This window comes from Monodelphis domestica, chromosome 2, assembly GCF_027887165.1.
Source record: "Monodelphis domestica isolate mMonDom1 chromosome 2, mMonDom1.pri, whole genome shotgun sequence".
Lineage (NCBI taxonomy): Eukaryota > Metazoa > Chordata > Mammalia > Didelphimorphia > Didelphidae > Monodelphis > Monodelphis domestica.
In genome coordinates this window covers 180,161,967-180,173,798 of record NC_077228.1, presented here as the reverse complement: position 1 = coordinate 180,173,798, position 11,832 = coordinate 180,161,967, and the positions used below count along the sequence as shown (strand labels likewise).

General features: G+C 34.6%; 1 protein-coding gene across 1 annotated transcript in view; it reads right to left on the bottom strand.

Moving 5' to 3' along the window:
• Window positions 1-394: 394 nt before the first annotated feature.
• SKA2 (spindle and kinetochore associated complex subunit 2) overlaps window positions 395-11,832 on the bottom strand; it is a 62,870-nt gene continuing 51,432 nt past the window's right edge. Inside the window, exon 6 of the mRNA XM_056814656.1 lies at window positions 395-1,448. The gene's annotated coding sequence lies outside the window, so the exon portion shown is untranslated. The remainder of the gene's footprint in view (window positions 1,449-11,832) is intronic.

Sequence of the window (11,832 nt, the reverse complement as noted above, 5' to 3'; positions counted from 1 at the left end):
TACTTTAGGTCCATAAATTAAAGGACCACAGTTTTTTAATATAAACAATTATACATAGGGTAACAGAATGAGTATCTTTGCCCTCATTGTCTGACTTTATGTTTTATGGGTTTTATTTTTGTTTTGTTTATGTTAATTTTAAATATTTTGTATGGATTAGTAGAATGATCTTTTTTTTAATATAAAATGTTGAATTTATTTTTTTCCCCTTTTAAACATTATTTTATTTGGTCATTTTCAAACATTATTCATTGGAAACAAAGATCATTTTCTTTTCTTCCCTCCCTCCCACCACCCCTCCCATAGCCGACTTGGGATTCCACTGGGTATCATGTGTCCTTGATAGTAGAATGATTTTTTAACCTCAAACAAAAACTTTTCAGAAAAGAGACAATTTTGCTTGTTAAAGGTGTTGAAATATTTTAATTTAACAAATCCAATACAATGATATCAATTAGCATGAGTACTCAACTTAAAGACATGATTAACTTAGTGTTTTTATCTACAAAATCTTATGAAATAAAAATACTTAAAATGGTCACTGTGATCATAGAAACTAAAGAGTAGCTTCACTACAGCACACCAAGTAAAATATCAAAAGGAAACATGCAAAAAGTTCTTCAGAGGGCACTATCTTTTCCCATTAAAATTACATTATACTCATAAAATTCTCAAAACACATTTATTTGCCTATATATGTTCATAGAGACACTGTAGGCATCTCTTTTCTTCCTTAAGAAAACAAAAGCAGGCATTTGAAAAAATTACTCAGTATAAATGATCAAGTCTAAAACTTTGTAAAATCAAGCAATGACAATAAAACTTCACCTACTGACAATCTCCACCCTCAAGGAATTTTCTTTTAGTGGTACAATATTTCCTTCATTCCTGGAAAGTGGGTATATCTATTTAAAATCTCAGTTTCCTAAAGAGGAAAACTGAGCCTGGAAAGGTTAAATTTCTCAAATATAGCAACGAACTGATCTTGCTCCTAAACTTTCAAAGACTTCTGACTCAGCAAGACAGATCAAGCTTCAAAGAAACACTCCAGGTTCTGTTTTCACTTGAATATCTTCTTCACTGAATAGAAAACCAAGATCAATTCCCAGGAATACTAAAGTAAAACTTGATGTAGTTAAAAACAGTACATAAATGGCTTACAGATTTTTAAAGTTTTAATAGACACTTATTATGAATATTTAATATAGCACAATCAACTTTCACAATACATTTATTACCATACTATCTCTGTCAAAATATCAATTTCCTTGCACACAAGGAAATAACACTCATTCCATACCTCAAAATGAAACAATGTCTTTAATTTGTCTTATGTATCTATTTCTTTTTTCCTTAACTTCAGTTCTTTCCAACTCCATAGCTTAGACTCATGGCTTTCACATTCATCAGTAGTCAATCTGTTCATTAGCATCTTATTCAAGAAAGTTCTACAAATGAAGGAGAAAGATCATTAAAAATAGATTAAGAATACCAGTTTCCAAAACTATTACATTGGCCAAATTTTGCTTTTAGATGTAGACATCTTTTAACAATATTAAATTAAAACTCAACTATGCTTTTTTCATTAATTTGGCAATTAAAAATGAAATTTCATTATCCAGTTTCTATTTATCCCAGTAAATAAATGCACAAGTCACATCCCCTAAAATTTATTTTGTTATAGTATATATCCCCCTGAGAAGCTATGGATTCAGCCAGTGGAGACAACACTGAATATAGGATTTGGGAACACTACTGCTCACAGTATGCCTAAAAGAGAAATCATAGGAGAAACAAGTCTTTATTGATAAATAGGCAATGAGAGGGTACCATCATTCCCTCTAGGGAGTATAGATAGTGTTTGGCAGGTTGAATCTAAGTAAAGTAAGTCTTAAACTATACTCATTAGCAATTGCTGCCCCTAGCAACCTTATTACCTCAGAGATTTCCCTATCCCTATCTCTTCCTGATGGACAGTTGAACAAGGTCCCAAGATTTTTTTCAGGAACATAAAAACAAAGCTCATCCTTGGACAAGTATCCAAGGCCCTAGTCCAGAGGCCTTACTATCTCACCTGGAACTAATTGTTCAACTACTGATCACTGCAACACTCTATTCTATCTTGGGAGTGAGATGGAATCAGATAACTGCACAAAGCTTCTAATTTTTCATTATTCCTTCATCGGTCTTTGATTCTGTGAGTAAGAAAAAGCTAGAGACAAACTACATGGAATGGAGCTATTATTGCTTCTTTGAAGCCTGAAGCATACTATTGATAAAGTCTGAATAGACAGGAATTGATGTCACAAATTAGAATGTTAGAATGTACGAAATGGTTGCATCATTTTCCTTTTATCCTATAATATAGTATATAGCTCTGAGGTGCATTGGTCTATGTATATCTTACAGTTGTGGAAAAAGACAAGCATCCTTAATGCAGCAGACAATTTTAGGTTACTAGAAATGGACTTAGCAAGTAGTTGTACCTGTTGGCTATTCATTAACTATATTAAAACTAAACTCAAGGGGCAACTAGGTGGCTTAGTGGACTGAGAGCCAGGCCTAGAGACAGGAGGCCCTGAGTTCAAATCTGGTTTCAGACACTTCCTAACTAGGTCACCCTGGGCAAGTCACTTAATCCCTATTGCCTAGCTCTTGTTGCTCTTCTGCTTTGGAACCAATATACAATATTGATTTCAAGATGGAAGGGAAAGGTTTAAAAAAAAAAACAACTAAAAACCAAAATCATGGAATTATATATACAAGGCTGGACTGGTTTATATTTGAGGTCATTTCAAGGTCTAACATTCTATCAATCTTGTATATTTTCCAACATCTAAATGAACAATGCTAAATAAGCAAAATCTTAAAATATAAATTCATTACTCTAATTTATCTTGATGGGCCCACTGCAGTACAATTCTACGTAAAAATAAAATCCTATACAGATGCTATCCTGAGGGTCTTTTATGGCTGAGATGGAGGATCATTAACACTTGCCCTTAAAGCTTTTCAGGACTCAAAATTCTGTACCAGGTTAGATGCTGTTAAAGTACTTGGACATCTTAACCAAATATTGTCTACATCATAAAAGAGTCAAGGCTCTCTTTTGAGGGAAAATATTAATCAATAAACAATAAATATTAAATGCTTACTACGTGCTAGGTACTGTATAACCACTGGAAATACAAAAAGGGGCAACAGTGAAGTGAAACTCATAATGAACTTCTCTTCAGGGCCAGGTGCAAGGATGCTAAAGAGAATCTGGTTATAAAAAATTAAAATATTTATTGAAAATATATAAGGATAAAAGGATTTCTAACTCTAAGGAATTCTTACTCCATCTAAACAAAACTTCCTGGTTCAAGAAGAAGAATGAAAGAGACAGAGATCAAGATTGAGACAAAGATGACATAGAAGAAACAGAGAAGATGATAGCAAAAAGGACATTTGAACTGTAACAAAGACATTGCAGAAAAAATCAACACAGAAGAGGAACACAGACTGATTATGGACATGAACTGTAAGATTTTTGCACCATTCTAACATTACACACTTTCACTATAGTTGCAAATAAACACTACATAGTTACAACATGAAGACAGAAGACAGTAGCAAAGGAGGTGACTTTAAATATTTGGTAAGTATTCACTACAAAATAATAGACACATATAGGACATATTTTTTACAAACTCCAACATCATAAGCAGGTGATGAGTATTCACTGAAATGGATGAATACAGATAAATCACCTTGGGAAGATAATAATAACTATACACATTAAATTAGTAAGATCTTTTCTCACAGAAACACTTTATGTGTTCCTAGGAGATAACATCAAGAAAACACATATCTTTCTAAAGAAAATCTTTTAAGATTTTCTTAAACTATCATAGGGGGGACATTTATTTTCCTCCTGCAAAATGTAAATAGTTTGTAAATACTATATATACATAGTCTATAATACAATTTGTACATAACATATACATAGGTGTAGAAATTATATAGATCTGTGTATTTATATAGATGTGTATATAAATCATTGCAAAGTTTTGATTTTATTAGTATAGCAAATTGATTTTGACTTTTAATGTAGTTAGTTTTGGTTTTCTGTACTAGTGATAGGATAAGGTCTTAGCATAGTAAAGAGTTTCATTTGAATTGTTCAAATAGGATTTGTAAAATGCAGTTTGCATGAGTTTTGCATATTATTTTAGATAGACTACTTTTTTGCAAAACAAGTTAAAGGAGGCAGCTGGGTGGCTCAGATGATTGAGAGCCAGGCCAAGAGACAGGAGGTCCTAGGTTCAAATCAGGCCTCAGACACTTCCCAGCTGTGTGACCCTGGGCAAGTCACTTAACTGCCATTGCCTAGCCCTTACCACTCTTCTGCCTTGGAACCAATACACAGTATTGATTCCAAGATGGAAGGTAAGGGTTTAAAAAAACAAAACATAAGTTAAATTGGTTTTTATAACTATTTTATTGTTTCAAAAGTTTTCATTTTGAATTTCTGTAATTTATGTTTTGTACTTGCATTTGTGCAAGTACTTTTTCATTGAAATTTTCTTTTCTTTGATTTCTATCCCTAGTGCAGATTAGCATAGATAAGGTGTAGTAATAAGAATAGGATAAGATAAACATAAGATTAAGACTAATTTTTTTTGAAATATAATAATAATGTTAGGTATAACTTTAGAATTACAAAGAATGGCAAGCATATGGGAGAGATTTTTTTCTCTCTCCATATGCTCAAAAGGGGAGAAACTATAAGGATATTAGAAAGTGGGTCTTGTTATATTAGTTTAGAGATAAGAAGTAGAGAAACTGGCTTGAGAAGGAATTGGAATTTCAAGCAGAGCTGAGAGTGTCAATTTCAGATGTTGCCAGTTGTAAGTTTTTCTCTGGGAGTGGCAGTTGATCTCTGGTAGTTGGCAGAGTCACACACAGAGACTCTTGCTCTGAGGGCTTTGAGGAGGTAATATCTTTGCCTCTCTTGCTCTCTTTTTCTCTCTCTCTTTCTCTCATTGATGTAGACACCTGAAGGAGTCATTTTCTTTTTCCAACTTGGGAAACACTATTGACTATCTATTACAGTCTTTATAGATTGTTTAACTCTGAAAAGACCAGAGAAAGACCTGGTCTTTGGTTTGGACTCTGAGTCTGCTAAGGCTCAGAGTCCTAACTTGATTCTTGTTGAGACTCAACCATCTAGCCTTTGTTATTTTTATAACTTGGAGGCAAATTAAAAATTATAAGGATAATATTGTTGGTTTATTGTAGAATAGGGAAAATTTGGGTTAGTCGGATAAGGAAGGATTAGTGTAGCCTATAAAAAAGAGAAGCTGTTCCTTGAGGAACAAGGGAGTTTTATTTGGGTGTAGTTAGCGAGTTTTAGAAATCCTTTTATCCTTATATATTTTCAATAAATATTTTAATTTTTTATAACCAGAGTCTCTTTAGCATCCTTGCTCCTCACCCTAAAGAGAAGTTCATTATGAGCTTCACTTGACTGATATAAACTGAAGATACTTTGTTAGCACAGCAAGCAGAGTATCTGAAATCAGTTTATAATCAATAAACAAATCCATTGCCTATATTAGATTCACAATCCCCCTTTTATTTTTACAACAGGCAGTCCTTGCCCTTATAGAGTTTATAATCTAATTGGGGAGACATGTAAACAAATATATATAAAACAAGCTATATATGGGACAAATGGGGAATAATTAACAGAGAAGGCATTAGATTTAAGAAAGGTGGGAAAAGGCTTCCAATAAAAAAATAGGATTTTAGTTGAGACTTAAAAGGAAGCCAGGGAGTTCAATAGGCAGAGTTGAGGAGGGAGAACATTTCAGGCTTGGAGAACAGCCAGAGAAGAGTGCCAGGAGCCAAGAAAAAGAGAGATAGAGTGTCTTGTTCAAGGAAAAGGCCAATGTCACTGACCTAAAGAATAAATGTTGGGAAGTAAAGTGTAAGAAGACTAGAAAGGTAGGAGAGGGCTAAATTATGAAGGGCTTTGAATGCCAAGGAGAACACTTTCTGTTTCTATTTTATACACAGGCACTTCTATATTTCAATTCTAAATACAAGTGAACTGTTTGCTTCAATTCAGAGCACGTCATACCCTCAAAATCTTCACAAGAGTGTTTCTTCTGCCTTCAGCACATCTGATTTCCAAAGCATATGGATCCTTCATTAATTAACAACACCATATCATCAACACTTCAGGAACTCATCATGAATTGATTGTAATCCTATACTTGTGAAAGGCTCCCTAGAGATATCTAGTACTTAAAAGAGATCATTTAACTGATGAGTTAACTCTCCTTTTCTCTACACCAAAGGTGTCAAGTTAAAATAGAAATGAGGATACTCAGTACCAAAATAGGGATGACTAAGGGCTACATTTTTACTTAGAAAACAAGATATTAATATTATTTATGTTTTACTGTTATTTTATTTTGTTGAATATTTCCCAATTACATTTTAATCTGGTTCAGGTCACACTAGACAGTATAGTGGATTTCATGTTTGATATCTTTGATCTAGATTTTTCAAATGGAATTAATCTGATTTATCAGAAATATACCACCCCCCCCCCCAAAAAAAAAGAAAGAAAAAAAGTAATATATAAAAACCATATTTGCTTAGCTGAGGAAATGCCTGAGTTAAAATTTAAAGCCATGCTTTCAGCTTTTATTTAATTGATATAAGAAATATCCATTTCAATGTGTCTTCTGTAAAACTATTGCTGTTAACTAATGCCCTTTGTGGATGAGAGATACATTCTGCATTGCAAGGACTTGATTTACAAGGAAACCTCATGCAGGAAGGAAATGAACTTTGCTGGCAACGGGGGATGGGGCTAGAACCTCTAGCCAAGAAAAGCAGATGGACAGTTGGAAAGAAGTTCTTTTTCTTTTCTGAACTGAAAGGGAGAAGAGCAACTTGCTGAGCATAACCTGCTGTGATCCCTCATTGATCTGAAGAAATCAGATTAGCCATTCTTCCTCAATAGTGGTGGATAGACTTTTTCCCTTTGGGGAAGATAAAAGACTATCCACCCAGTAAGATTTTCTATTGATACCTTCAATAGCTGTATCTTTCTATATTAGGAAATATACCAGCCTGACTCCACAACGTCCTCAGGGACTTGAGTTCCCAGACCTGAGCCTTCAACCCCTAAAGAGAATTTAGGTTGAAATAGAATTAGGGATTTCCTATTTTTCCCTCTTCCCTAAACCTACCATTCCTGAATATCAAAACAATAACTAGACCTTATTAATTCAGAAGAACTGAACATCTCATTCTTCATATGTACTAAGGGGATCAAGATAATATCCATCCAGGGAAGAAAACAGAAACTAGAGGCTGAAGGGGATTTCCTCTTTACCTTTCAACTCTGCATATTGATCCAATCTCAACTTCTGTTGGGCAACTCTGCCTGGGAGAGGAAGTGGTGCTTCTATTTATCTGTTCCCTCCCTCTCTTAGACCTTTCAAGCTCTGGTTCCTGATCCCCCACTAATACACCTTGACCTGAAGACCTATGTGATAAAACTTTTCCTTAAAATTCAATACCAAGAAGAGTCTCTCCAAACAAACTTACAAGTTTTCTTTTCTTCATTTCTTTTTTACTCCCTTAAACCCTTACCTTCCATCTTGGAATACACTGTGTATTGGTTCCAAGGCAGAAGAGTGGTAAGGGTTAAGAAATGGAAATCAAATGATTTGGCCAGGGTCACACAGATAGGAAGATGCCCCCCAAGTTTTCTTTTAATAAGACAATAAGAAATATGTTAACATGTATCCCTCTTTAATTTGGCTACCAGCATATTCAGAGCTAATCAGTGCTCAACTTCAGTAATTACTAATTTCAGGTACCTTGTAACACTAACTCATTCTATTTAGTTTGGGTATGTGCTTCAAAACATTTTATTTGTTTTGTTGTAAACATTAAATTTCATCAGCTGCCTTAAATATTTCTGGAAAAGGGCAAGGTATGAATTTTTAAAAAGCCTATTCCAGGGGGCGGCTGGGTGGCTCAGTGAATTGAGAGCCAGGCCTAGAGATGGGAGGTCCTAGGTTCAAATCTGTCTTCAGACACTTCCCAGCTGTGTGACCCTGGGCAAGTCACTTGACACCCATTGCCTAGTCCTTACCACTCTTCTGCCTTAGAACCAATACACAGTATTGATTCCAAGATGGAAGGTAAGAGTTTAAAAAAGAAAGCCTATTCCTTTGGGATACTAACTTTAAACTTCTATCAATCAACAAGCTTATATTTTATCACACTAGTCAAAAGTCCCCACATTAAAGTCTTGCTCTGATGCCTCAGTAGCATGGAGTGAGGAAGTGAATGGGATCTAGAAATCTATGCTACTAATGTGCATGCACTAGCAAGTTCTGGAAAGTTGGACCAGTTCTGCCTATCGGAAAGTTATAGATGATCATGTGAGAACCAGCTCACCTTCTGAAGACCAGACTGGATGAGTTTAGAGAGGCTCATCACCACAGTCATGTATTTGGGGATGCAGAGAAGTATAATTCATGGTTCCAGATTTCCAGGACTATGTAATTTGGTTTGGGAGATGATGTACATAAATCTTTATACTCTAAAGATGATTTCCAGCCAAGATGACTGCCTGAACAGGAGGAAGCCCTACTTCTCTGTCCTCAAGTCAACATATCCACTCCAATAAAGCACTGATAGTCACACTAGGCCAAATAATATTCACTAATTCTAGTGAGAAATTACAGTAAGCAGCTGAAATGGTGGTAGATTTTATTAGTTGTGTCTCTCCATTTATATATTCTTCCTAATTAGATTTCTGAATGAGAAGAAATGTATATAGTATAAATATATAGTATACAAATACATATATCACACACATGCATATATTTACATATATGCACACATGTGAGTGTGAGTGCATGTACATACATATCCTAAACCTATAGGTCAGTGATGGCAAACCTTTTAGAGACAGAATGCGAGCCCCTGTCGCCATCCTACCCCCTCCCACTGAATGCCATGCCTGCCCCCCCCCAGATCAAGTGCTCTACCCTGCCTCCCCTTACCCAATAGGGGAGGGGGGAAGCCCTCCCATTGGCTGCTGGGCAGAGGGGCAGGGGAAGTGAGGAATGACCTCAGGCTAATGGAAGAGGGGGAAGGGAACAGCTCCACCCTGAATTCCTCTAGCTTTCTAATAACAAACTCTGGTGGGCAACTGTAGGCGTGCCCATAGGGAGGGTTCTGTGTGCCCTTTTTGGCACATGTGTCAAAGGTTCACCATCATGGCTCTAAGTTATTAATATAAATATCTTTATTAATTAAAGTTGCCATTGTCAATTACCTCCTAGTAATGAGTTAAAAAACTACTGTACTTCCTCTATACTTGCGTGCTTGGTTTTCTTGACTGCCCCACAACAAGAATATAATTGTTTTTTCTCTTATTTTTAGGTGAAGAAATGTTTTAATTTAGATATTTTAAATAGATTTTCCCCCCATAGATTTTTTCCCCAATTCTTAAATAAAACTGTTTTTAATTTCACAAAAGTAACAATTAAAAACTACTTATTGCTAACATGGTTTCCCTTTACTATCATCTGCCTCACCTCAACTACATTGTTTCAATCAGCAAACTTACTCCAAATGAAACCCCTGAACCAAATGTTCAGTGTGAGGGCTCCAATAATTGTAAGATATAAATACCAATTGATCATTTCTCTGCTCTTTTTCCTTCAGTTAGTTTAAGGGAAAGGATAAAGGAGATAGTTTCAAGTAAAAGTCTTTATAGCTTTAGGGGCCTACAGGGGATCTTTTACAAGAGGTAGAGGCCAGGACAGATAGAGAAAGAAAGAACCATTCTGTTCCTGTGTAGGGAAAAGCAAAGAAGGGTTGCTTTTTTCTCTGCTTTGAGTGCCCCCTTGTGTTAAGCATCACACTTGAGTTTTTTTTAATGTGATAACTATTTACCCTCACCACTTTTACATGGATGTTAAGTCCAGAAATGAAAATTCTTTCTACCTCCAAATCTTTATGTAGTCTTTTGAGGTTCATTAATATTCTGGGCTAAGAAAGTAGCAAGTGAGGATTTTTTTTTTTATCAGCATGATTCAATAGTATACATTATCCAAGTGGTACAGTAGATAAAGAGCCAGGCCTAGAGACAGATAGTCCTGGATTCAAATGTGACCTCAGACACTTCCTACATGTGTAATGCTGGGCAAGTCACTTAACTTCCATTGTCTAGCTCTTACTGTTTTTCTGCCTTGGAACAAATACTTACTATTGATTGTAAGACAGAAGGTAAGGATTTGAACAACAACAACAAAAGAACATGATGGAGTATTAAAATATTATGTATCTATATCTTTATATATGCATTGTTTTAAATACCTTTTAAAATTAAATTTAATCTATTAGTGTAGCTACTATACAACTGCAGGTTTATCTTAGAGACTCTAAATTGTAACTACCAATGGAGAAGTATAAAAAAATTATTCCTGGGTGTATTTAATTTTTTTCCTTTTAGTTATACTCATTCTTTGGTTAAAAGGAACTTACTTTACAAGCAAACCAAAATAATTGCCTTCAAAATAATTTAAGAAATTATATTTTTCCAGAAGTAGCTTTATTTAATTGATCCTCAGAAAAGATTATTCACAATAAAAAATAACCAAGGATGAGTAATATACACAGTTTTATGTTTTCTCAATGTCTACATGGATTATGAGTGCCCTGGCATATATAAAATTGTTATTATTTTAGATAAGTTTAGCAATGACTTATCTACAACACAATTCAGTAAGGATTTATTAAATGCCAACCAATTTTTGAAAGGCACCTGGTCGGAAGTGGGGAATACAAAAACTAAAATGAATACTTCTTGATCTAAAAGGATTGTACTCTTCTTGAAAGGACTGTCAATCCAGTTATTGACTTTCCTAAAGATATAATCTTAATATAAAACAAAGAGCAAATTTTAAAAGAAACAGATTGAGAAAGAACTGTTCGAATCTGACCACAGATCAAAACATGCCATCTTTTATTTCCTTCACATTGAGTTTGTTTTATTGTGCATATATGTATGTATGTATATATGTATATGTATATGTGTGTGTGTGTGTGTGTGTGTGTATGTCTTCAGTAAAGACATAGGGAATATGGAAATAGCTATGGCATGAAAGCACTGATATATCCTACATCAGACTATTAACTGCCTTGAGGATGAGGGAGAGAGAAAAGGGAGAGAATTTGAATAGAAAAATATCAGAAAACAATTTTCAAAAATTGTTTCTCCATGTAATTGAAAAAAATTCAATTAAAAAGTTAAATTAAAAAAATAAAAATAAAGCCCATCACAACTTAAAAAGAAAAAGAAACAGATTGAAAATCATCTAACAGAAATAAAAAAACCACAAATGCCTTATTTAGGAACAAAATCATACATACATAACTTTTCACAAAGTTAATTAGTCAGATGTTTGAAGAACATTTACCTGTTTGAGGCTGTGATGGAAACTTGTAACCAAGGTGACTGAAAGGAAACAAGATAAAAAGTTTTCTTATTTTCTGACTTCTGTGAAGATTATATTGTAATCCCCTGTCTATTTTTAGATTCTAATCCCTAAAGTGCTTAAAGTAGATCTACCCAGTTTGACCACAAAAAGGTATGAACTAACCACAAAATGGTGTGAACTAACCACAAACAGTATGAACACCCATTTCATACATTGATTTGGAGGTCTGTGACCCACGTGTGAAAGAGTGGGCAGTCCTGGAGAGGTGCGTCGGCTGTAATTAGTAGACATAAAATTTAGGGGA